Here is a 24,849-nt window from a genome sequence, read left to right as displayed (position 1 = left end):
AATCAAATTACAATCATTGTTTTGAAGTTCTTTGTTCTTTGAAGAAAATGTTGATGGGTAAAAAAATATTTCAGTTTCCCTCAAAGTAAAAGGCAGCTTCATAAAGCAATACTTCTGAAATTCTATACTTTCACAAACATCTGACAATCATGAAAATCATTAACATTTAGAAAGCCATATAACACAACTTAACAAATACATTACAGCATGCAGCAAAGTGCAAAAGGAATCTTTCAAGTTGACTGTTACAATGTCTTATTCCTTTAATTGAAATTTCAATTAAGGAGTTTTAATCCAGCAGGTTTTGTAAAAACTGTTCTGATTTGTTATGTTGTAAAATGATGCACAACACTGATTTTTGAAGCAGCTTTTTTTTTTCTTAAATTGTTTTCCTTATATTTGTTTCCTTTTGTTTCCTGTCTTTTTTATATAGATGTTTACATTGTGGCAAATCAAGGGTTACATATAGCAGTTTTCACAAATATGCATACTGCATGTTAACTTTTAGTGCTAACCTTGCAGAAGTTACTCCGAGTTCAATAAAAATTAGGCAATAACAAAGACTGTGCTTCTATGAAATTAAGATAACAAAGACTTGGTCATTAACTGACAAATATTGACTGAGAAGGCCCATATTTTAAAATCACTTTTAAGGTGGTTTGAGCCATGTTAATCAGGGGATAGAGATTCCAGACAGCTGTTTTCAAAGCACTATCAGACATGGACTACAGTCCAGTTAGAATCAAAGTGTATTCCCTTGATTAATCTCACCTATAGCAGACTACTGGCTAAAAAATATGCTGCCCTGACACCAAATTGGGTCCCCAGAAAATGTCATCAGATAACTGTAACATGAACATTACACAAACACATTAAACAGCTAAAATCACTATGTCAGATGTTTAAAAATCGTGACATTCAGAAGCTGCCTGATTAACAACAGACTGAACTTGAGCGTAACTCTGGAGAAAGCATTGCTTTAGCTAAAAGGACACGGGGAAAAAAATCCTGTGTATAGTTTAAGCAACATAAAATCATTCCAACTTCACAACCAAAACTTTTTGCCAATAATATACTGAAATAATGTTTCTCAGAATTTCATTTTTCATTTCTACTGTACTCAGAGTGGTTTCTTCAACTGTGCAGAATTAGGTGGGACTGGCAGACATGAATTATTACATTTTTCCCTAAATACTTTTTCAAAGAGGGTATTTGAAAAGAGAAGAATCTAATATTTGGTCATACATTTGCTTGCTGCAAGAAAGGTAGTTCAACATGAAAGGCAGAAGCTTAAGGAGATCATATCCATAGACTGTATTAGGGATAATTCTTAATACTCAAGCACAGAAATAGAAATAAGGGCAAAAACATGAAGTTGTGTGATTTTTATAGAAAGTGGCTTGATTTACATTTTACTATTGAAGCAAATTTGTTTTGAAGAATAAAAATGCTTTCAGAAAGTCCAAACAGGCTTCACTGGACCCGTTTCCTACAATTTATCCCTTTAGCTGTATCACATCACATTGAGGAAAAAAACAGGTTTAGTATGTGAAAGATAACTTTGGTAAGAGTGATATGAAGCTTTCATAATCCTAGTGAAGAGCAAGTGGCATGAGAAAAATTAATTTAAGGAAAAAGCCTTCTACATGCTCAGAGGCAGATAAATAAGACCTCCTGCTAATCAAGGAAACGGAGGAGGAATTGCAGTAACCTGGCAATACATTTAAGAACTGACACCAGTAACAATCATAACTCCCCCAACTCAGAAGGGGAGTGAGTGCAGTGGGGGATTAGCACAGATAAAAGCACATACCCCATTGACCTCAATTACAGACAGGCAATAGGTCAGATTCCTAAGGCTGGATCAAAAGAACAGCAACACTAGGTATGGATAAAATCAGCTAAGGCCAAAGTACTGGTTAAGATGCAATTATGGAGCGAGTACCTCTTGGAGCACATTTCTGGGTAAAGAAAGATGATTACAGCTAACTAACATTCAGCATTACAAATCATACCTGACCAGCCTAATTGCCTTCTAGGACGAAATAGATGGATTTCTGGAAAAGAGCAGTGGGTGTCATTTAGCTGGATTCTAGCAAGACTTTGAACAGTCTCCCACAGTCATCCATAGCCAAGCTTAGATGTTACATTCTGGATAGGAACACAGAAACAGTAAAAAAAAAAAGGCTGGATACTTGGACTCAGAGTAATCATCACTAGGTCATACTCCACCTAGAGACCAGCAAGAAAGAATACTGCAAGGGCCTATCCTGAAACTCATCCTGTTTAGCATCTTTACCAATGACCTGGACAGAAATCCAGTTCATCAGGTTAACAGATTACCTCAAACTGGGAGGACCACCTGAGAGAAGAGCTGCCAACAAGAGAAACCTAGACAGGCTGGAGAAACAGACTGACAGGAACTTGCTGAAGTCCAGCCATGTCAAATGCAAAGTCCTGTACCTTGGATGGACAGGCTATGTTGGAATAATACAGACTGGAAATGTCTAGCTGGGAAGCAGATCTGCTGAAAAGGACTTGGGGGTCTGGGCAAACAGCAACCAGAACACAAACCTACAGTGTGTTTGGACAGCAGATAGCCAACAGTATCCCGAGCTATGTTAATCTAGGCCTACATTTTTCTTGTTCAGTGTCTTACTAATAACACAGCAGTAGAAGTTCTTGTTGCCATTCAAGTTCCTTGCAAGTGTCAACTCCAAGTAAGCTTTGGCTTTCTTACCACCATCACTGCATATACAAGTTGCATTCCTGAATTAATACTTTGAGCTTTGTTCCTGCTTTCACCTCCTGTATATCACTTTTTTACTGGAATTCAGTCAAAAGTTCCCTGTTTAGCCAAGCTGATCTTCTGTAACATCTGCCCAATTTCTAAGTATCAAGATGGACTGTTCATGCAGTTGGAGGAAGTTGCACTTTAAGACCTCCCCATTTTCTTGAGCTCTTTTCCCTTTCAAGCTGCCTCACAGAAGATCACTTCCACCAATTCCCTGAATAACCCACAGCTGGCTCTCCTGAAGCTCAAGGTCAGTGCTGCTCTCCTCAGCTCCTTAATTACCCCCTCTGCATCTTCAGCTCTACCATTTTATGGTCACCAACAGGCTGCCATTGATTACCACAACCCCAGACAGTTCTACCTTGTTAGTGATTATGAGATCCAGCTGTGCATCACCTGCTTTGCCTATGCAGTACCTGTATCAAGTACCCCTGACACTCCCCAGAAACATTCTTCACTGCTTGTTCCTACTGTGTTGCCCTTCTAATCAGGAAGTTTACTATTCCCCATAAAAATCAGGGTCTATGGTAAAGATTTACTATAAGGAAAAAAGTCAGTTTCTGTCCATTTTGTTCACAATTTAGACAAAACTTGCCCAAGACTTCACTCTAAATTAGATAAAGTACAACTTCAACTGAGATATTCCTACAGGCCTGGAGAGTAAAAGGGCCCATCATCTTTCAGTCAAAAATGGCATAACTGAACTTTCAGTTTCATATAGCATATAGGACAGGCTATAACACAATGCCATCTTCAGTGTACAACCTTTTAACAGGTCTTCCTCTGTATGAAATATCCCCTTCTTTAGACATTGTGATTCAAAGAACTCTGTGCTGCCAGGCAACTGAAAGAAAGCCAGGCCAGACATGGGACTGCGTATCTGTGTCACTGCAGAGCTGCACAGGCTCATTAATCCTATCAAGCAGTCTACAGCACTGACTCCTTATCTGTATGACATGGTTCACGATACTACTTTTATAAAATCCTCTAAAATAAACAGATCAAAAGCACTGCATACAATAGCTATGACCGGTTGCATTGATTTATGCAGAAATAAGCACATATGCATAAGACTTGATATCCAAATCATATGCATTACAGTTACAGAAATCAAGAATTCCACTGAAACACCTCATCTGCTGTGATTCTTATACCACAGGAATTAATATGGAAGTCCAGTAATACAAGTTAATTTGACACAAACACTGCCTTAAAACACATCTTTCAAAAAACATCTTGCCCATTATTTCAAAAAAAGAGAATTCTTCACACCAAACAGGTCTAGAAAACAAAGTAAATCCTTGTATCTATCCTTTCGTTACAGATTAACTTACATAAGTTTTACATGCAGTAAGTCTACCATTTCAGTCACATTTGTCCATTTACTGTGTAACAGTGTCATTCTGACAAGAACTGTTCCAATTCAAAGAAGTTTAAAAGACAAAATTATGTGCCTTTGCTATTAGTGTTAATGAAAAATATAATGACAAATTATATGCAAGTAAACAATCCCACTAAATGTGCAGCTCTTTTTGTTTTGCTGTTGTTTTGCTTTGTCTTTCAAAGCAAATAAATTATTCCTCCCTTCTGACGCTCTAAAGCAATTTTCCTTGCAGAACCCCAAATCTGTATTCTACTTTCCTGGTCATGGATTTAATTTGGCCTCAAGGGACAAACATCATTAGATAATTTAGCAAGAACTCTCATTCTGAAACACTAAATACAGAGAAAAATATTCTCCTGAATCCTGACTGCTGGTAATAAAAAAAAATGCTTATTCCAGTTCTTACATTAAACAAGAGCAAACATTTGAAGTGTGGCATACTGGAATAACAATGCATTTTTTAAAGTATTCTTTGCTGTGCCATATGACTACATTGATTTCCAACTTCATTAAATTCTAGTGTCCAATAATCATTGCTTTTCAACTTTTTATAACAGATTTCTTCCTGCCTACAAGAAAATCATAGTTCTTGTCTCTTGGGAAGTCAGCTTTTCAATGATAAACCAAATTGTCTGTGCTTCTATTTTATTGATCAGACATCACTCTCAACCTCCCATTAGAAAATTGCTTGAAATAATTTGCAGCATCCAATTAGCAAATAGTTGTGCTCTTGAGAAGTGACATTATTAAAAGGTTAGACTCAGGAAGAATGTTAACTGCTAGTAAATAAACATGACCATAACTAATTGCTGTATGTAAGTGTCAAAATAGTCATAAGATGATTACATCCTCAAATGCCTATAAGTCTCACAAATTAAACATCGGTATCAATTTTCCAAACCTGCTATTTCATCAGTTCATCTCCATGAGGAGAAGGACTTGGGGGTGCTGCTGGGTGAAAAGCTCAACATGAACTGGTAATATGCACTTGCTGCCCAATTCCCTGGCTGCAAAAGCAGCATGGCCAGCAAGTCAAGGGAAGCAATTCTCCCTCTCTACTCTGCTCTCAGGAGACCCCACCCAAGAGCACTGCGTTCAGCTTTGGAGCACCCAACATACACTAAAATGTTGGAACAAGTCCAGAAAAGGGCCTCTAATCTTTGATTAGAGGGCTGCAGCACCTCTCTGAAGAAGACAGGCTGAGAGAGTTGAGGTTGTTCAGCCTGGAGAAGAACAGGTTCTGGGGAGACCTTACAGCAGCCCTCCAGTGCCTGAAGGGGCCTACAAGAAAGCTGGAGAGGGGCTTTTTGCAAGGGCATGTACTGATAGGACAAGGGGGAATGGCTTTAAAATGAAAGAGTAGATTTAGATTAGATATTAAGAAGAAATTCTTTACTGTGAAGGTGGTGAGACACCGGCACAGGTTTTCCAGAGAAGTTGTGGATGCCCCATCCCTGGAAGTGTCCAAGGCCAGGCTGGATGGGGCTTTGAGCAACCCCATGGCAGGGGAGTTGGAACTGGGTGATCTTTAAGGTCCCTTCCAACCCAAACTATTCTATGTTTCTATGCTCAAAATATTTGTGTTTGGTAGAGACTGTTGGGGTTTGCAGAATTTTTAAATACTCCAGATATGGGCCTTGAATACAGCAGCCCATGAAACAGCATGTGCCCACCCTGCAGCTTGCTCAGCTGTCCCCAGTGTTTCAGCAGTTTATTCTCCACGAAAAGAGCCCACACCACGGCATCTACACCAAAAAGTAGAGTGTTTTCAGAGAATGGATCTTAAAGTAGAAAGCTTTGGCCTGCAAAGGAAGCCCCTCCAATTACAGTGCCATGCCTGGCTGGGGAGGGGGAAGGTCAACCATAACACCTAAAAGCTCTCTCACTGCCTCCCACCCCACAGCCCTGTTCAGCACGGCAGTCCCTTCTAAGCTAGACTCCCTCCCTCCAGACGTGCAAGTAGCAACCCCTGCTGCAGCCTGCATAGGCAGTGCTTGCCAACCTGACAGCTTGCTCAGGCCCTCCCACTGCACAGAGCTGTCTTGGCAGCAGCTTGCTCTCTGTGGCATCTTCCCAGTTGTCACTGTTTCATCTGCACAGGGAAATAATCTTTGGCTGGCGAGGCAAGCCATCCAAATCCCATGCTGTGCTTGACCACTGGCAGAGAGCATAGGTGTGAATAGAGGAGCAAAAAGCCTCTGTGCTCTGCAGGAACACTTTCTTTGAAACCTACTGCTGAGACAAGAGTCAAGTTTACAGGCTTAGACCAGCCTACTCAGCCTGACATGTAGAATTATCAAGTCACAGAATAGCTTAGGTTGGAAAAGACCTTTAAGATCATGGCAGGAACTTGCAAGTTCCCCAGGAGACATTTTGACCCGGCCTTGGCCAGCTGTCCTTTGGCACAGCAAGATTATAATCTTATTCGTTGTCCAGGGAAGGTTTCAAGCTAGCATGAGGAAAAAGATGAACTGGAAAGCTCCAACACCTACTGTATTTGGTGAACACCAGAAAGGTTACATTTTCACCTGGTGTCCACAGATTCCAGTGCCTACCTATCTTTAAGGTAGTATTTAGGGTCAGCATAGGATTACATACAGCAAGGAAAGCAACACCTCAGCAACCTAGTATTTCACAAGGTTCAGAGGAGGAAATGCATTAGCAACTCACATATCCTCTTTCAGGAACTGCAGAAGTCTAGGTATTAATGGTATCTACCCTTATGGCAAGTCTGACATAGCTTATAGCTTAGGTTTACCTTAAGGCAATGCCTTGGGGAGAGCAAGAGGCCAGAGTCCAAATGATTGCAGTGTTCTGCAAGCTGCATCAATGGAAGTGCAGGGCTGGTATCAGCAATAATCACACCCCTCTCTTACAGCCATACAGTGTCTGATGAGGACTTAAAATTTGCCTTCAGATATGTTGCAGCTTAATATAGGAGATCCTGCAGAACTGAACCTCTCTGATATATCCTTTCATTGTCTTTGCAACCATGTGAGCTATATGTACTTAAACGCTATTTATCCATTACAATTTCAAGTCAAATATCAAACAACATTGGTTTCTGAAACCCAGGTTTATCATCCCCATAGCAGACAAACATCCAAAGATTTATGTACTTACTCTTTTGCACATCCCTAGGACCAGATAGGTCCATTCTGCAATTTCAGTTTTGTGCATCTAAATGAGAATTTGTACTTGTGTCCAGTGACTAAACCTTCCTACTGAGGAGATTCTCCCATCTCCCTTAAGCCTGAACTGGAAACTGAAGTTTCTTCTATCACCACTATTATAGCAAAACCACTGTTTTGAAAGCAGAAACTTCAGTTAAAAAACGTAATCACTACTTACCTGTTCATCTATTCAGGCATTACAATAAGCTGGCTTTGCCAGCATTTGATCTCTCTTAAGTACATAAGTGTTTAAACTATACATTATATCATTCCAAATAGCAGTTACACAGGAAAGATCGCAATCTTTCTGATGGGAAATAATAGACACATATGCCAACCCCTTATGAATTTAAGGTAATGACAAAACTGTGAGATGTTCATAGGCCATGCAGCTGATCTAACTGTTAATACATTCATGGCAATAAGGGATAGCCATGGGAGATTGAAAACTGACAGAGTTTATAGGGAGAAGTAGTATTTTGTTTTATCATACAGATATCCTATGACATAACTAGAAAAAATAAGTAATTCCTCAGAAAGGCAAGGCTCTTTCTATTGTATTCCTACATGATTCAAAGTATCTAAGAAAAGCAGAAAAAAACAAGTGAATGAATGAGTTTAATAAAATATTAATGGAGAATATAAATATGCATATAAGTATTGCAACTTTAAGGGTAACATATATAATAAGAAGAGGGGAGGGGATGAGGATAATGTGAATTCCATAGTAAAATTGCCAGCAGATTTGCTACGTTACAGGTTTTAAAGCAGAGACAAACTCTGTAAACTATGTACTGATAAGCCTTCACAGTCCCAGAACCAAAACCAGCTTAAAGTCAATACTCCACATGAAAATAGGAGTCATTTATTATTTGGTAATTTAAAATTTATTCCTTCAAAGTTTTAAAATTGTCACCACCTTTTTTATATCAACGTGCATTTCTTTTTTAATGTGATGTTTCATCAAAACAATTAAGTGCACTACAGATACTGCTGGAAAAGTAATTCCCAAAAAATTCTGTATGACCTACTTAATTTTAGCATTTACCCTCCTTCTACTCACAGTCTCCTGTGGTAGATCTGGTCACTGGATATCAAACAACAGCCCTTTACCCTAAAGAGCTACAAGATCCCCGTTTGAAATAAAGTTATTTTTTTAAAGTTATTATTTCAGCAAGGAAGTTCTTATCTTTTAATAAAGCATGCAAACCTATCGTACTTTTCAGAATGCTTTTACTTTTTTTTTGGTATTTGACAGTTTTATTAGCACATATGAGTGCTCTCTTTTGTTTGTTTTCCTCCGCTGTTGCAGTGGGAATACTATTTCCAGCTCCGGAAATACAAAGTGAAATCTTATTTTGGGCTGAAACACAAGGGCTGTTTTATAATTCCATTCCAACACTCACTTGTTCACACCACAAAAGGCACTACACAATTCAGCTTGATTTGCAGGTTTTGCTTCTTACTGGCACCCCAGACTGCAATTGAAGCACTGAAATATCTACCCACCTCCGTCAAAGCAAGCCGATACTCTCACATGCAAAGGCGTTAACAGACAAAACACCAAAAAGCTACTTCCAGAACTGCCTTTAGTACATAACTCCCACAGTCTGTCCCCACCCTTTCCCAGATGCCTTTTTGCTGTCATGCCCTTCTCAGAGCCAGCCCTCAACAGAAGTGAACTACAACCCTGCACTGGCCATACAGCAACTACTGCCTGCATCCACACGTATTACCTCCGCTTAGTTAGGCTTCCCTTGTCTGAACTCTCAGAATAATGACACAGTTTGGTTAGGTTTCATTAACCTGGTACTAGCTTTACTCAGCTGTGAAGCATGAGCTGTTTGTTTACAAATGGACAGGCAGCACAAGCACTAACAGGATTCCCTACCAGATTCCTTGTGCTTTTACCCTTTTGAAGGAACTGAAAGAAAACAGAGCACAAAGCACCACAGAACAAGTACACACAGTCACCCAGAATCAGCTTGAGTCGTTCTCACCCTTTTGCTAAGAAAATTGTAAGTGTTAATAAAGGTAGCACCTCAATTCTTACAAAGCTATTCAGGGATGTGAAAACAGCACCAAGTGTTGTAACAAAATACTGAATGATACTTTCTTTCCTGACATTACAGGAATCTGTCATACTTACTTGGCAGACACTGTTAAAAAGAGACAAGAAATACAGGGAAAAGATTGTGTCATTTAAATCTAATTAAGCTTTTAATAATTCAAATTTTTCATCGTTAACCATGATGCATTCCCTTTATAGTCTAAATTTATTGCCTATCCCCAATAAAGAAAAATGTTGAGACAGAAAATTGAGGCCATGACACCATATAAATTAGGTATGTCAGATGCAAGAGGAAATGCTATAAAGACAGTGGATTGCCTAGAATGCTTTTTTCATTGAACCTAATAAAAAGTGTGTGTAAAAAGTGTTTCCAAGTGCTATTTTTGCTATTTGTACAGATAGCTTAGCATCTATAGACAACTCAATTTTGTCCCATTTGAAGAGGATAGTAGGAAGTAGAAAAGCATTGCTTTATCTGCATGACCAAATGTAGCCACAAATCATTTGCAATTTACGATTACTTTTCTTTAGTACTTAATATGATTAATTTTATCACAAATTATTGTACAGTTACCAGGAACTCAAACTTGTTAGTAAAGCCTGGATTGACACAGCTATGATTAAGACACTCAAAATTGTATGTAAGGCTTTAACTTACATAATCATATGTAAGTCCAGAGAAAACAGCTCTCAGCCCCAACCCTGGAGACTCTGCCAGGGTGTTCATGCCCTTGTTCGCACAGCTGACAGGCACCACAGATGTATAGCTCATGAGTTTGAGTGCTACAGTCTCAGATTCACTTGGTCAGCAAGTCTCACTATGTAAAATTTTTAAATACTGCAGTTAGTTAAAAAAATAAACAATCAAGCTGGGGGCTCAGGAGTGAGATCTAGTCCCAACTTTTCCTATAAGCTAGAAACCTAGTTGCCCTTGGACTTTTCCATGGGCAGTGGAAGGTGGGTAAGTGTCAGAGGTTAGGTGGAGTAAATTATGCTTTGTCATGGATTGAGCAGACCATTGAGTCTAGGAAAAGACATATACCCAAAGAATCGGGAGAAAATAATGCTTGCCTCTCAGAGTTAGACGAAAAACCCTGAGATCTGTTACTTTAAATTCCCCAAAATTGCTTGCAGAAATCTTTACAAATATGTACAAACTTTTCCCATATTCGAATAGTTCAGAATATTTGCTTGATTTTAAGGAAATCACCCAAACACAAAATCTCTGCTGCAATGCTTCAGCAGGACTAATTCTTCTGTATCCCACCCCAGCAGTGCTAAAACAGTTTGTTAGTCAAGCAGAATCAAAAGGAGACTTTTTAACCAAAATTCTTCACTTCTACTGTGCCTGTGTTCATCCTTGGATCTTATAGCCCTTCCCAAGATGTTCATTATCCCAACTTCACCTATTGAGGAAACTGATATCTAGAACGGCAAAGTGGCAGGCTGGAGGCCTGAAAGCAGACTGCAGCCAAAATGAAAACAGATGTTAGATTCTCTTAATTTTAGTACCTTGTCTAATTGAGATATGTTTACTTCCCAATACTGTTTAATGCTATTCAAATGACTGCATAGTATAAGTTAAATGGTAAACGTGCTGCTGATCTGTGGTAAGTTGTCACATAAGACAAAGCACACTGAGAAATGCAAAGGGCCTCCTTCTTATTCTGTCACCTTTAATTTGATTGGAAATTTAACACTGCAAATAAAAGGTAAGCCTTAATTTACTGGCTCAATACGCTTTGTTGGAAAATTAAATCATCTGGGAATCTACATCTGCAAACCAGAATTTATTATCTGTAATTAACTAACCTTTAGAAAAGCCCTTTTTTAATCTCCTCCTGTCAATGTCCCAGGAAGATGAAACCATAACAAGCATTAGCAGAGAAGCCACTACGTCAGAATAAGAGCTTCTGCAAAAGTTTGATGGATAATGCAGTTAAACCTTCAATTAATGAGAGTTCAGCCATTGCATGATATGTATTTAGATGCAGAGTTAAATCATTGTTATGCAATTGCATCACAGAATAAATAGTCCAATTTATGATTATTTTGGATAGACAGTACTGCATGAGTGTAGAAACCACTGTATATTGGTTTATGTCCTTTTATGAAAAAAATCGAAGTACTTCCAAGTTTAAAAAAGTTTCCTAATCGTGTATTCTTCAAGTCTTTTGCTAGAAGCAACCAGAGATTTGTAGAGAACTTGGACGATGAAATCTGTTGTCAATCCCTACCCTGAACTTCTCTGTTCTACAGAGTGGCCTACTGCAATGAAGTCTGCTACAGGTTTTAAATCACTACAGATTCAAAAACACACAACCACTGGTCTTTCAATTGGGTAGAATATAGGTGAAATAAACATTCTTGTTTGTTATAAAAATACTTGTTTTGCTCTCACATCAGCAACTAATGCTGCACAACAGTGTAACTATGTTTCTTCTCAACAAACATATGACTAGCTTAGTTGTAGTTGTTTAAATGGGGATTTACATTGCAGTTCACCTACCTTTTTCTCAAAAGATTTTAATGAACCTCAGACAAATAGTTTTTATTTAGAAAAACTAAGTACAATATGAAAAAACACAGAGACATTCTACCCTCAGATAAGCTTCACACGTAGAAATATTCAATATACAGGTTCTGACTATCTTCTGTCTTGGAAAAAAAAAATCTGCCAAATGAGGGACCTCTCAAAGATATTTTGATCATTGTTAAGATGGGTTATGCCTATCCTGCAAAGAAAACCTGGGGCAATCTTATAAATCCATCGATCTGGGTATTCACAGATAAGTAAATATGAAACATGCAGTATGTATGACTGTATGAAATACACTACTGTATGTATGTACACCATTGTGTCTCCTCCTCCGTTACTGTATTGCCTCCAAAGGCAGTAAGAGTGCTGGGTGTAATTTAACATTGTCAGGATGAACCAAGATCATGTCTAAAAAAGGCAGCATTTTGAATAAACTGGAGAGTCTGTGTTTGCAGACATAAAGACCAACAGGTTGGGATTTAGATTAGCTAACAAATGAGACAACCAAGGCTTAGAGAAAAGCATCATTTCTGCAGACAGCCAGCATTTTAAAAAGGGCAACAGAATGACAGCCAAGATTACCAAGCACTATGGAGACTGCTTGTACCACCCACAATGAAAGGAAAAGAGCATGGCTTCAAAGGTAAGAACAGACATTCAGCATACATAGTCTACATATGCTACCTTGTCTCTTTTTTTTTTAAACCCCTATAATAAGCAAGTTTATGCATAATTATGTGTAAGTAAACAATTTTTTTTTTTAACTTTAAGAGGAAAAATCTCCAGGGTTGCTGCAATTTCTGTGCTAATGCAGGATTGCAATATCATGCAACAACAGAAAATGGCAAGAAAACACAGTACAAAACCTTTGGATTACTGTTGGGATATGCTTGTGAATAGTTACTTAAACTGCAAGTTTGAATTTCTGTTTAGTTTTATGCTCTTCATCTCTTCTGGAACTGCATAGCAACTTGGTTGTTCCATGTTGTACTACTTAAATAACTAACTCATTAACTATTTTTTTTTTACTCTGACAAAATACCCATTTTATTCTTACTTTTTTAGATGTTCCACACTTATAATTGTTACATTCATTTTTGTTTTTTCCCCCATATGCATCCCATTGATGGTTCATGTGTCCAAACATGCTCTTTCCTTACTTCCCCAACTCTGAGCAAAGTTATGACATATTAAGTAGTAATACACTCTAGAGGCTGAATCAGTTTAAATTCTCTAATTCCGACACTCCAAGAGGACTAAATCTGTTGACTGACCATTAACAAAGCAGTGTAATTTTTGTGAAATGTTAGTAAAAACTTTTGGTACATATAAATTTCTCATATTTATTACAATATTTCCTAAGAGATTTGTACACAAATGAAAACTTTACAAATGCAGGTTGCATGTGATAATTTAAAAATATTTGTAACAGGAATTAGGCAGGAGTGAGAGTTATACGGTTTTGCATTCTTTGATTGGACTCACACACTGTAGTGAGTGCATGTAATGTACTTTAAATACATAAAGCATTTCCGTTTCCCTTAAACTTTAAGATGGGCCTCAAAGTCCCATATCCTATTTCAGTGACCACTGTCTTGTTGACGCTATGGCATTTATTTATTTTAGAAAGAAAATATATATTTTCAAAAGTTACTGTCAAATATATCCTAACTAGTGACCTGTGCAAAGGGTTTGCAGCCTTCATTTTGTTACTGAAATATCTTTCTTCAAGTGAATATAGTCTCATAAAACTAAAATCTAATGTTAAATTCTTACTTTCTAGCAAATACCAAAATATGCAGTGACTAAAGGGAAATCAGTTCATTTTAACCAGAGATCTTATTTATATATGTGACCAATAAGTTAATTAACAGACCTAGTATTTAGCAATGCCTTGATGACTAATTTTGGCAATATTGCGTCATTGACCTAGGAGTAAAATTCCCTGCTTAAATCTCAAATCTAGTTTCAGTAAAATTCTTCCTTCTAAACTTGAATGTTTGCTATGAACTCCTCAAGTTTCCATTACATGAATCATGAAAGGAGAAATCCTGCTTCAGGATTCAATTACAATAAGTATTTGTTTAAAAATCATCAGATAATACTTCCACAATCCAAATATTTTATCCAGTAACTTTCTAGATAATCAGACAAGGAAGCAGCAACAATCTGTATGCTGTCTGTGGAGATACTACCAAGAGACATAGATCTTTATCAATCCTAATGGCTGTCACCTGCATCAAAATTTGTTCCTCCACTTCTCATTATGCAAAACAAGGAAGGTAATAGTTTACCAGCTGCAATAACATTGCAGACCCCAAAAGTTTTCAACCTGTAACATAGCCAAGTTAAGCAGAGCAGAAACAAGACACACAGTATGTTTGTCATTTCCAAAAATATGGAAACCGTATTGTTTTTATCAGTTCTTATGTTAAACTTGCTAAGAGAAACAAAGTGCATTGAAATTTTTTAAATGCTATAAGATATGTTCCTTGCATGGATTTATGTAAGTTGCATAGATTTACATAAGTCATGGCAAGATTAGTGATAATAAGTACCATAGTCTAAATTTTTCAGTGAGAACACAAAATGGAGTTTTTATTTAATTTTTCTAATTCTCCTCTTAAAATGGATCACACAAGACACCCAAAATAAAGTTAATACAGTTACAATAAAGTCAATTATTTGTCAATGAACACTTTTTTTTTGTAAGATCTCTCTACCATAAACCCTGGAAAACCACATCTTCGCATTAAGGCAAGACTTTCAGACTGGTCAATAGGCCGAGTCAGTGCTCATTCTTCTTTTAAGCAGGATTATTGTAAGGAGTCAAGAGCATAGCTTCCTATTCTAGGATCTTGGTAAGACATCTAACCGGCTCAACCTATTACTTTTAGTTTGAATTTTTCACCTCCTTCAAGGATACAGATCCTATTTTTGTCTCCATGGGCTGCATCAGCTTCTGACAAACTCTATAACACATTCAGAACTTATTGCAGATCTTGTCTCAAAAGAAATGCACAAATAAGAGATAGTGCTACTCTCAAAAATCAAGGATGTCCATATTAAAAGTTAATACCCAGCATTAAACAGTTACACACCCTAGTCACATAAATATTCCAGCAGTTCAGTCCCTTCAAGACTGCCTGGTATTGCCATTTCATTACTGTATCTGACTTTCATTGCCACACTGTTATGATCATAAAAATACTTTCATTAAGAGCAAATTTTCATGAAAGAGCTTAAACTGTGTATTTAATGCACAATTTGTCAGACTCATTTATAATCATGCTTTCAGTGATTCAATCATCACCATGTATACATATAATGCATAATTTAATTTCATTAGTTTTGATTGCTTAATGAAAAATCCAATGAACATTTTGAATGTCACATCTATATAATGAACATTATTTGTACAGTTTTTATTAAACTTCATAGTTAAAGGTGATCAGTTTTTTTATTATACAGGAAAAAATTAATTTCTCCTTCAAGGAGGAAGAAACAGATATTTAGGTATACACCTAACTGCCACAAATTGTTAATGTAAAAGCTCATTCCTTTTATAGACAATTTCAGATAAAGAGCAACTCTTTTTTACATATAATGATAGAATTTTAAAGTTGAAACAGACAGTTAAATCATGGTTACCTGTAAATGACAGTTCATTGTTTTATTTACAATTTGTCTGTGAACTGAAACAAACATCCTGTGCCTGCCAAAAAATACCCACAACATTGCTAGTCTGAAAGGCACCCAGTCTTTACTGGAGATATCAAGATTTGATGCATTCCTTTTGGTATGTTCTCCAGTGCTCACACTTGCAACAGACAAAAACTAAATAAAACAATGTCACATCCATATTCTAATTCAAAGTTACATGGTTTCAACTGCCAAGTTTTGGTCAAGGGGTTTTTTTTGCTTCCCCCTTTATAACTGAATGAAATGACAATCCTTCTCCGAAATAAATATTTAATTTCATAGCCGGTAAGCTTAGTCATTTTTGTAAGATTCTATGTATAAAAAATGAAAATATCTAACATAATTGGGGTTTTTACAAGCAGGATTAACATGTTGTTTAATTTTAAAATATCTATGGAATTAAAAGAGCTACTACTTTGTCAAGTCAGCTTTGCTGGTATTACATTATCCCCACCCCACCACCCCCTTACTAACACCCAAGTGTATTTAGATAATGAAAACAGATTTGTGTTTCAGAGAAAGTATTTCAAAGGAAAATATAACTTGTGACCAAGCAGCTGGAACTTGCTTATTGACAGCTGGATTATATTTGACATTTTTAGTGTGGCTTACAAGAAATGACAGTGTCATGAGAGCTGCTACAGGAACATAAAATGCACGTTAAGTTTTTCTGCCTAAGATTAATCTACTCTTTTGATCAAGAAAACTTATAAACTGTCTCTGGACTTGATTAATAGCAGATGCAGACAATCTGGGAAGTTCTTTTATGAGTCCACTGCTGACCAACAACATAGTTACCACCCATACTTAGGGTATACTTTAAGGGCTTAATCAGTTAAAGATAAGAATGCACACACTTTCATGATAGTAAGCACCAGCATTCACAAACTGGTGATCTTATAAAGGCTGGTAAGGGCAACTTTTCCTTCTGACCAGATTTAGGACTTCATATCAAGCAAGAAGCAGGTGAGGCATGACAATACACTGTTCCCTCACAATGTACATTCATGATTTTCTGGAGAGTTGGAGATGCATTCAGTGAGACGCTGGCTCTCCCTCATGCACTGGAGCATATAATTCCCTTGCAACACCTTCAGCTAGTGTCCTTAGGGACAGAAAGCCCACTATGCATGTGTGTGTAAGCAGCAAAATGATCCAGATAATTGGAGTTATAGCTAAAGCAGGACAAGAAAGACTCATCTCATGCTGACTGGGATCAAAACCAGCTGCCATGATGATAGCAATCATGTCTGCTGTCTCCACTGTGGCAGTGAGATAACAAGTTGTAGCAAAAGCCTAAAACATCAAAGCCTTAACAGAAAACAGAGGAACTATCTCCCCTTTTAATAACACATCTTTTTCAGTATCCCAGGCACATTAGCCATGTCACTAAAGTGGATTTGAGAAACGAAAGTAAAATGCCACCCAAAATAAAGACAACTCACAAACTAATGTACAAAATACACAAGTGGAAAATCTAGAATTGCCTTTCTTAGTACAAAAGTCCTTATAGAGCAAATCTACACCTGCAACTATTCCTAAAATAAAGAACCTAATTTTCAGTGTATTCTTGAAATTCAAATTTCTTTCTATTTGTTGTCCTATGACTTTATTTACAGTATTTTTCTTGTTATGGAGAATAAATCTGTACCGGGGAACACAGGTATAGAGAAGGAAAGCCTGAGACCAATAAATAAAAAAGCTAGAGATGTTTACTAAAACTTACTATCCTGAGAGTTACAAGATATTAAATACTTGTTATTACTCTTATTTAAGAACTATTAGTTATATCCTGCAGAGGACATATTGATAATTCCTTAATATTTTCAAATACAGTTTCTGAAGTCTGATTTTTGCTAGTTTTAGCTGCTATCTGTGTTTTACTTCACATTTTTCCCTTTTTTGCATTACACTGATTTAGCAGTAATGACGAATTAAGTCCTTACTCTCTACACAAAGCAAGCCCTGCAAGATCAGTGGCAGTATCAAGTCTGTGTGCTTTTTTGTCAGCATGCTTCTTCTAGGTTCAGCTCAGCAAATTCTACATTATTAATGAATAAAACCATTAATGATGTGAACTGATCACCTACATACATAAGTACTCCGTGACTATTCCACTGGACTACCACCACACCTGCTAATTGCAGCCATACTCTTTTTACAAACACATCTGTCCATTCAGAAGAACCCTGAGGCTGTGGGTTGGTCACCGAGCAGCCACCAGCTGCTAGTCCTTCCTGTTCACCAAATGTTACCCTCCCTGTGTCTGCAGCTCCAGGTTCCTGTCCCTTGAATGGGAAATTCCAAATTCCTCAGACCTTTTGCCTTAATTCATCTTTTTTCCTACTAATTCAACATGAGTGAAGATACGACAAAATCCTTCTATATTGCAGCTGAAGTGGTGATTACAACTAAGATTTTCAGATATCTGTAAATAGCATAAAGTAGTGCCAAAATTAAAATTATCAATATCCGCTGTCTGAATGTGGATAAGAGGTTGTTAGTGTATGGCAAATGGCAGCCCAGTCAGTTCCCACCACCTGTGCCCTTGCAGCAGCAGCCACCAGGAGCACCTGCACAGGTAAGGGACTGTCGTCTGCTCAGCAGTGGCCCATGGGCAACATGAGAGTGGGGTCAGTGGCTTCCTTACAGTCTCTCCCATTCCCCAGGCAGCCATAACATACTGGCAGTGAACAGGAAGAAATCAGGTTCAGTTCCTTACAACATTTCTCTGGCAGTACAAGAGCGCCCTTGTTCTTCCCTTTTGCAGCAGTTAGAATAACTGGTGGTTTTCAGCATAGTTCCTGTGGCAGCTTCTAAAAAAGCAAGATAAAACACAACCTTTGAAGGAAAACTTGAAGAGGCTGGTTCACAGAATCTCAAATCTTAGATGTCTTTATAAAAACCATTGACAGATAAAAACTGAAGTGGGTTAAACCCTACCCCAGTTACCTTCTCCTGGGATTCTTTTGCTACCTAATGACTACACAAAGGATCTGAGACAAAAGCAGACACTTCCTTTTCCTCCCCTTTCTGGTGGGGGATTAGCAGATAGCAGCAACACATTTCTGTGACTAGATCTTCCCTTTGACTGGATATTTAAAGGGAAAGACATCAATAAATGACAGTGCTTAAAATAAAAGCATTAAATATTCATAGCAGAAAATCCATAAATCTAGGCATAATCCATGCAAAGGCCATTTTGATGTTTGTTTTAACATGGACCTAAGAAAGCATAATGTATCCCCTTACTGCCCATATCCTTAATACAGTAAATAGCTTCTGGAAAGACGTCACTAGCTTTGCCGTGGAATTACATCTGCTATCTCAATGCACCAGCCTGCAAATCTGTGCAAGCTTTGGTCATAGGTTACTCTGAACAAAGAAGATACAGATTCCTGTAAGTGCACAGAAATCTTGGGAACCTGCTTGTCATCTCTGACTCAAGATCTCTCTCCTTGGTTGTACTGACCCAAGAGCAGTGTACTGCCCCAACATGCAGCAGCAAGTAGACCACAGTGTTTGAACAGTTGTATTTTTTTAATTGTTATTTTGCCAGTTTCTGTTTATATTGAACTAATTCTTTGGACTGTGGCTTTGTCTGTAACTTCTTTTAAAACATTTAGGTCCAGTAAACACAGGCATTGCAGCATAGCAACTTACAAAGACAATAACAGAAGCTCAGATAAAGCAGCAAACTATTTGTCCTATCCCAGTTTTCTTCAGTGGTTACGTAAAAAGCATTAGCCCTGAGCAAGAGCAACTGAATCATGAGTAGTGCTTCCTCCCAGCTTTAAAACTGCTTTTCTTATAAGACAAGGGGCATTAGGAGCCCAAGTGAATATTTCCAAAGCTACAAGGATGAATTCAGGTAAAACTGGAGCCTCACAAAGAAGCAAAGTATTTCAGGAAGGTTTTAGACCTGATCAGAGGTGGGGTTTTTTTGTTTTTTGTTTTGGTTTTTTTTGTTGTTGCATAAACTAGCTTAACTTCCATGCAGTACCAATCTACAGAATAACTTTTCTTTGTCCAGACCCATCATAAATGCCTAACTTACTGGAAATAAGGCTCACTTTAGTTTGTAAATAAAGGCTACAAAGGCAGAGTCAGAGACCAAAACTTAATTATAACATACACTAGAATATGGAAAAAGAAGATTAAACCTTATTAAAATATCATTCCTGGGCATTAGTAACAGTTCTATAATTAATAACAAAACAGTTGACTGCACTAAGCAATATAAGAGAAATTAAATTTCCATTTATATATAAGAATAATGAGGTTCCATGAAAAGACTGTGGGTGGTTTTTTTATTATTATTTTTGTTTACCCTATACTGAGGATTACATAGTTTTGTAGATTCATATTCAGAAATACAAATGCATTTGGTTCTGTGAAATAATTTACTAAGCCACATCACTTTACCAGAGACTGCAATTATAATATGAAATAGATGCAGTTTCTGTTTTGCCATCACAGTAGTCAGGATACTTGAGCTATTTAGCATCTAAGTGAGCACTGAGGAACATAAGAGCTTCATTTTTCAAAAATAAAGGGTGGTATAAACTGACAAAATAATTAAAGCTTACATTTTTAGTATGCAGCATTTTTTTCCCTATCAATAAAACTATTCTATGTGGAGTTGTCATGGCATTTGATGAGAAGTGCTACCCTGAAAGAGCTATTCTGTTTTACTAAGAAAAGACATGTAAGACTGAAGCAAAACAGTGGGAGCAGAAAAAGTGTACTTACAAAAACTTTCTCCAATCTCTGAGCCACAGACTAGCATTACTTGGGGTTTTTTTTCCTGTTAGGTTGTCACAATAACACTATTTTAAGAGTTTAAGATTTCTAAAGCCCTAGTGGGCCACACAGAATCAATCCCTTATGATATGCGCAGGCTGATACATCAGATAATAGTTTCATGAGAAATAATATATTTTGTTTTGTTATTTACAGATATGTCCATGTCTCATATGAAACCACTTCAGTAGTGTCTGATTAATTGATTAACTACAAAAGGTTATGGACAGATGCCACAAGTACCCAATGTGATTAACAACTTCACTTACGTGCAATTCCTTTTGGAATTGGTCAAACATCCAAAGATAAATTTTTGGGATTTGGGGACAATATTTGGAAGACTTTTCAAAGACCACCCAGTTAGTTCTGCTTACATTGAAATGCTGCCTCTTTCCAGATCTGTTTTACTCCAACTTGTTCTCTCAATCTACTACATTAAATTGGACAAGATTTTTTTTCTGTTTCACATCCCAGCTCCCGGCCACCCTGGGGAAACTGCTTAACACTTAATAATTATCTTTGATAAATATGGACAGTAAGCATTATATCACTGCTAAGTATCAGTATTGTATGAAAGAATCCAGTAAACAGGAAAACCATCCTCACTGTCTTAAAAGACATAACCTAGCTTCACAGGTTAGACATCCATATTACAGTAGAAATTTACATGTCACATCAGCATTTGTGATTTGTGAGCCAGGACATTCTACCAGATCACTCAGTATAATTTGGAAACTGTTTAAACTGGACTTGAATGATTTAAAACACAAGTTGATCTTTATCTCTGGTGACATACATGCAATGTTTGTCTTTAGTTATTAGTGCTTCAGATAACATAAAAAAAAAGAAGAGTGGAAAAAGGAGGATTGGAAGTTATCTTCCTGGCAGGTACTGTGTAATTTCTAACAGGCACCACTGAATCCACACGCTGTTCTACAGCAGGTGTGTTTTACCAAGCAGCATCCCAGAAAGGTGAAAAAAATAGCTGGAAAAACAGCCATAAATGTTTTGTGTCTAGCAAACTCATCTTAGCCAGTAGCTAAGAATCTGAAAAGATGGTGAGAACAGTGGGACTTGTATACAGCTGTGAAGGTAAAGTGAAGATAAGCATTATTAAGATCCTAGCATGTACCATAGTTCTCTTGTAGGTATCTTTCCTAAGACACTTGTCTTTTCTTTAAGAGTAACAGGTCACACCAGTCTTAAAGAGGACCTCAAAATCACAGTGCTTCCTCTGCACCACTAGAATATTTTCCAACACTGCTAAATTGTTTAGTGAGCTGATTAGCAGCATCTTACAGCTGAATGAGGTGGCAGCTCCTGCTGAGTTTCTGCAGGGATGGTAGGAATAATTTGTCCAGTATTGGGAACAGAGGCAGTCTTCCACGCCTTGTAACTCACCAACAATTGCAAACAAGCACAAAGCAGGCACATAAAGAAACGTGAGGGAAAAGTCCAGAGTTTGTAGAAAACAAGGAGTAAGAAACTACTCCCATCCCATAGGTAAGACACCAGAGTGGCCACCATCCTGTGAGGCCAGTACCAGCGACAGCAGCTCCCAACAGCTGCTCACACAGTTTCTGTACAGCTGCTGTGCACAGCAAGCATCTGACTGCAGACTGCATTTCAGCACTGCTGACGGTCTTGAGACAGCAGCAGGTGCTTGGTGTCAGGGTGCTGCACAGCCCAGCTGCTCCCCTGGGGAAGGTGAGGTAGAAGTCAAGGGGGATCCTAGGGCTAGCAGGGCATATCTCATTCTACCCAAGCAAGGTGAGCAAGAGTAGACAGGTCTAACCAAGAGTCCAGATTATAAAACAGTATCCCTTACATGAAGCAGTAGTACTGAGGCCAGTAAGTCTGTCCACACCCTGAAGTCCAACTCAGCAGGGCCCATGACGACACAAGCATGTGGGTACAGCTGTAGCAGAGAAGAAAACCAGCAACCCTCCCACAGAGGCCAGACAAAAGCTAAGAGCCTCAGGGCTACAGTTTAAATAGGCTCCCTGACCATAGGTGAGACTGGTCAGGGCCATTAAGGCTTATTAGCCCACTCAGGGCCCTGACATTTGGTAGTGCCAACTGATTAGGATCTACTAATCAGCAGCATCTGAGAAGCAGGAAAAGAAGAGATCTGGAGAGGGTTTTTTTCAAGGCAGGTATAGTGTATCATCATTAGAAGTATCAAAAGATACAGAGACTAGGGTTAAAGCAGCAAAAATCTGCCCATTTGTTAGCTTATGTTCCCTGTCCATTTCAGCTGGACGCACAGCTCTAAAGGGAGTAGGCCTCAATCTATCTAATTTTTACCACTGGTGAAAATCATTAGCCATTATCCATTAAAAAGGCTGTATACTTAGGTTTTTAAAATTTCTTCACCTGCCCAAATGCCTGCATGCAGGATAAACTGAATACACATTTCTCAAGAGAACATTTGCTGTAGTCTTTTGGTATCAGAATCACAATTTTGTTCATTGAGCAACAGGCATAAAAATTTTTTTCAGGTACTAATGAAGTCCCTACAATCTAAAAGCTAGTTCAAACAGCTTTTAACTCATAGGGAGAAACTTGTCAATCATGCCTATCTATGTACACATTTACACAAGCACCACTTTATTTGCAAACTTCTCTCTGTCTACATCCAAACTTTTGAGCTTAAGTCAGCTTCCACCTTTCCTTGCTTCCCCCATAGCAGTATGTTTTGGTGAGGACACACTTCACTTATACAATCAAGGTTGCAAATGCTTTAACATCCACCACTTCTGCTAGGCAACAAGAATGATATTCTATCAAAGATTGTACCAATCTATAAAACGCCAACACATTTTTTTCTGATTCATTTAATATCAATTTTAATTGTAGCACACTTTATACTTTCCTTTTCATACTTTCTTTAAATGAAATAAGTAAAATTAGGCTATTAGTGAGTAGTCTGACTTCTTTTTCTTTCAGAAAGCAAGCAAAAGAAGTGAGCGTATTTGCTGGTGCCTCCTTAGTTTTTAGGATTTTCATTTGTAGTGTTATTCACAAAGATCAGGAAAGGCTAGTTATTGCCCATTGTAAGGACAGTATTGAGAAAACTAGCCTACTTAATGGAAAGTAATCTGATATTTTAAAGCCCAGATCATCTATGAAGCTTTGAGACCCTTAACACTAGAGGATTTTACCTTTCATTTCTAATGTCCCACTTCAGTCCTCCTAACAAATATTTTGAATACTTCTTACTTCATAAAACAAACCCTTCTAACTTCTTTATGAAAGCTTTTCCTTGGTCTAGAAGGCACTTAACCTTTCTAAACTTGATTTTTTCCACAAAAATGTGAAGAGGAGCTGGCAGTTACATGCTGCTATTATATTTGGAAAACATGCTTGAATTTTAAACCACGTCATTGAGTGGTATTCAGAAACCTGAATCTTCACTTAAGTTGAAGGGGAAGGTTATATAGATAGGATGAGAGGTTGAGAGGCAGCAGGAGAGAAAGTGATCATTTATAATCTTGCAGACCAGACTTTTACTTTCTGTTGAACCCAAATATGATGCACTCACTTTCCATTCATTTTGTTGAATTCTGTCTTGAAGGTATTTATGTATTGCTTATTTCTCCAGTCTTTTATAACTTCTCAACCATAACTGTAAACCAGATTAAAATTAACCATCTTCCAATTTGTCCTACCATGTAAATGCTTGTTAGTTTTATTGATTGTATTACATAGAGTTTATATTGCCTTGGCAAACAGTTTACAGGGGCTATAAAATAAGCCCTAGAATAGGCCATGAAAATGTTCCTGCAAGTCAGGCTTCATTACCTACTAGAAAATGCACTTTTAATATATATTACATATATCCTGGAGATAGGAGCACAATTTCTATAAACCTTGATAGACTTTAATGCAAAATTAACAATTTTTTGAATGGGAGACAATGAGACAACGAGCAATTCAAATTCATGCCCTAAAGAGCACATTTGATGTTCCCATGGTTTTTAGATTCCATTATTCAAAAATTCTGTTTTACTTATTTATTTCCTACTGTTATTTCTTATTTATTATATTTCAACTTCCTACCTTTGTTTTTGCTTTAAAAAGAGGTAGGGTTAAGAGCAGAGGGAAGGTAAACCTGGCTGATTGGAAGTCAGCCTTTCAAGACCGAGATGATCCTCTTCCCCATTCTTGGGAAAAAAAATTGCAGAGTTACTCTGTTTTCAGGACTGACAGTTATTTAAATTCTAATTAGGAATTTAAGGACAAAGCAATTTCTTTATAGTCTTCTCCCAATATAACTTTTTCTCTATTTACACAAGTGTGAATAAGAAGTTTGATTATTTATTCATGGGTCTTCTAAAATCTGACCTGAGTAGTTTAGGAATACATATTCCAAAGACACAC

This window comes from Falco cherrug, chromosome 2 (genome assembly GCF_023634085.1).
Source record: "Falco cherrug isolate bFalChe1 chromosome 2, bFalChe1.pri, whole genome shotgun sequence".
NCBI classification, from domain to species: domain Eukaryota; kingdom Metazoa; phylum Chordata; class Aves; order Falconiformes; family Falconidae; genus Falco; species Falco cherrug.
This window is presented reverse-complemented; position numbering follows the sequence as displayed.